Below are 2961 nucleotides of genomic sequence, written 5' to 3' on the forward strand. Positions count from 1 at the left end.
TAAAACCAGTGGGGAATGAAGCATGGTGGTCCCTCCTTTGGAAAACTGCTGTTTGAAACTGCTGTTTGAACTACTCTGTTATTAGACAGTCTCTTATTCTGTAAGTCAACTATGTTATTTTTAGACAGTCTCTTATTCTGTAAAATATAACTGTTTTTTAGCTTGAATAATAGAAAAGATAAACTTAATTGTCTGACCTTGCAAGCTAGCCATCTAACATAAGGGGCTGATATGCTGATACTAATGCCAGGTGTCTGTATAGATATGATGTGTACTCAAGGTTATAAGTTGTCTGTATAGATATGACAGGTGTTTGTTAGATATGATATATACTCAAGGTTACAAATTGTCTGTAAAAATAACCTACACAAGGACCTGAAGAGATATAAAAAGAAAATGCTTCCTCCTTTAGGTGTTCAGAATTTGACAGAGGTAATCTGCTCTGAACCTGCATGCAATAAAGATGACTTCTAACTAATTGGCTCATTAAGGCGTCTTGTCCAGCTCACTGATTTGCGATACAAGAATGCAAATTATGAAAATTAGGGAACAAGTAGACAAAGGCTGCACTGGACAGATGATGCATTAAGTTATATTTGATGGAAATTTTATGTCTGCAAAAGCTGGTATGCAAATTAACACCAATGCCACCCCCAATGCCATAGAGAAAATGACACAAAAAGACAAGATGCAAGGAGAAAAATTAAAAGAATCCTGCAAATCATTGGTGATAGTGAAGCGGAATTTTTGGACTGGAACACATGGTGTTCCCCTGGGCAGAATGGTTCCTGGGCTCTTTGTCCGTTGGAGTCAAAGAATGAATCCATGGATGGAAGGTGGTATAGCAAAGGTGGAAATTTTATTGAAGAACAAGTGTAGACTCCCACGTGGGGAAGGGGAAAGAATTTCACAGCACAGACTCCCACGTGGGGGGGGGGGGGAAGAGTCCCACCAACTTCCTGTTTCCACAGTTTATAAAGGCTGCAGAGGCTTCAGTTCCTGTGTCCTGATATTCCCTCTGATTGGTCAATAGTCCCTTTTGAATTGGTTACTATACAATTCCAGAGGCCCTTCTCCCTCATTGTCCTCTTATCCCTTCTGGGCTTTCTTCTTCCTTCTTTATTTTGTAAATATAGACCTTTTGGCTACTCCCAATTCCCTTGTCTTATGTAAATATAACTGTTGCCACGCCCTTATGTTATGGAAATGTACCTTCTCCCACTCTGTACCCCTGTGTTTTTTCCATGGACCCCAATTCTAAAAATTCCCTAAACCTGCCCATATTCCCCTAAAATTCCTATTTTAATAGCACAACAGTTCATTTAAAATAAAAGCATGTGGCTGTGGGAGACACAGGGAGGGCCTCCTAGGACCCTCCTCCTTCCTGCTGCTGCTGTTCCTGCTGGTGACACACAGCCCCTCCAATGCTGGCCTCTCCATCAGCACCCTCTGCCTCCTCTGCGCCTCTTCAGCTTGGAGCCTCTGCTGGCGCAGGGCCCTGCGTGTGCTCAGGATTGCGGACCGCATTTCCGCCATCATCCACTGCATTGACTGCCATGAGGTCCCCAAGAACACACTGGCGGCAGGCAGATAAGAATGGAGCAACAGACATGGAGCTGGACATGGAGTTTACCTCTGATGGGATTCCCATCTTAAAGCATGATAACACAGTAGATAGGACGACAGATGGCACTGGTATAATATGTGATTTGACATTTGAAGAAATTAGGAAGCTTAATCCTGCAGCAAATCACAAATTAAGGAATGATTTCCCTAATGAAAAAATCCCTACCCTGAGAGAAGGAGTTGTAGAATCCCTAAACCAAAACCTCACAATCTTCTTTGATGTCAAGGGCCATGCAAATAAGTCTATTGATGCTCTATATATATATATATATATATATATATATATATATATATATATATATATATATATATATATATATATATATATATATATATATGAAGTTTCCTCAATTATACAATACTAGTATGGTCTGCTCTTTCGTGCCAGAAGTTATCTATAAGATGAGACAAACAGACCAGAATGTAGTAACAGCTTTAACTCACAGACCTTTGAACCTTAGCCATACGGGAGATGGGAAACCACACTATGATAACATCTGAAAACAGTCCACATTTGTGGTCTTAGACATTTTCCTCAACTGGAGCATGCATAATATCTTGTGGTACCTGTGTGGAATTTCAGCTTTCCTCATACCAAAGGATTTTATATCCCCAAACTACTTAAAGAAGTGGTCAGCTAAAGGTATTAAGGTCATTGGTTGGGCTGTTAATACTTTTGATGAAAAAAGTTACTATGAATCCTACCTTGGTTCCAGCTATATCACCAACAGCATGTTGGAAGACTGCCCACCTCACCACTAGACGTTTCCCCCATGAGGAAACTATGGGTACAGAGATTGACTGCTGGCCTCATGCAGGGATACTGAGAAACCCTTTGTGCTAGCCCAAGCCATAGGTGGATCAGGTGGCCCACAGAAGCAATAGTCGGTAATTGCATTTTTACCTTGGACCAAAGCAAAACCTGGTGTTACCACCATGCTCCATGGAATGCCTGAGTTCAACACCATTGCTCTTGAAAATCGGGGTCTGCAAAAAAAGGCACAATAGCTCCTGCCCAGACCTAGATGAAGCATACATTGATCCAGTGAGGGTAAGCACAGATTGAGCTGTGCAATGTGGGGGTACAAATGCAAATACATGGGATATGCATGATCACTAACACTTGACATTTTAAAATTTGACACACTTGCAATTTACTTATTTAAAGTATTTGTATTTGGCTACATTATCAGTGTACTGTAAGTCGTCAAACTTGTGACCATACTAATAATAAAATCATTAAAAGGAAAAAAGAACTAAATGCTGCACCAATACTCCACAAGATGGCGGTCTTCCTTTTTCTAAGACCTTTTATCTTCCTTGAGCACCACCCAT

The 2961-nt window shown here is 40.8% G+C and overlaps 1 pseudogene; it reads left to right on the forward strand.

Annotated features, from left to right (window-relative positions):
• Positions 1-1335: 1335 nt before the first annotated feature.
• LOC129149888 (glycerophosphodiester phosphodiesterase 1-like) lies at positions 1336-2388 on the forward strand (annotated as a pseudogene).
• Positions 2389-2961: the final 573 nt, after the last annotated feature.

This window comes from Eptesicus fuscus, chromosome 7 (genome assembly GCF_027574615.1).
Source record: "Eptesicus fuscus isolate TK198812 chromosome 7, DD_ASM_mEF_20220401, whole genome shotgun sequence".
NCBI classification, from domain to species: domain Eukaryota; kingdom Metazoa; phylum Chordata; class Mammalia; order Chiroptera; family Vespertilionidae; genus Eptesicus; species Eptesicus fuscus.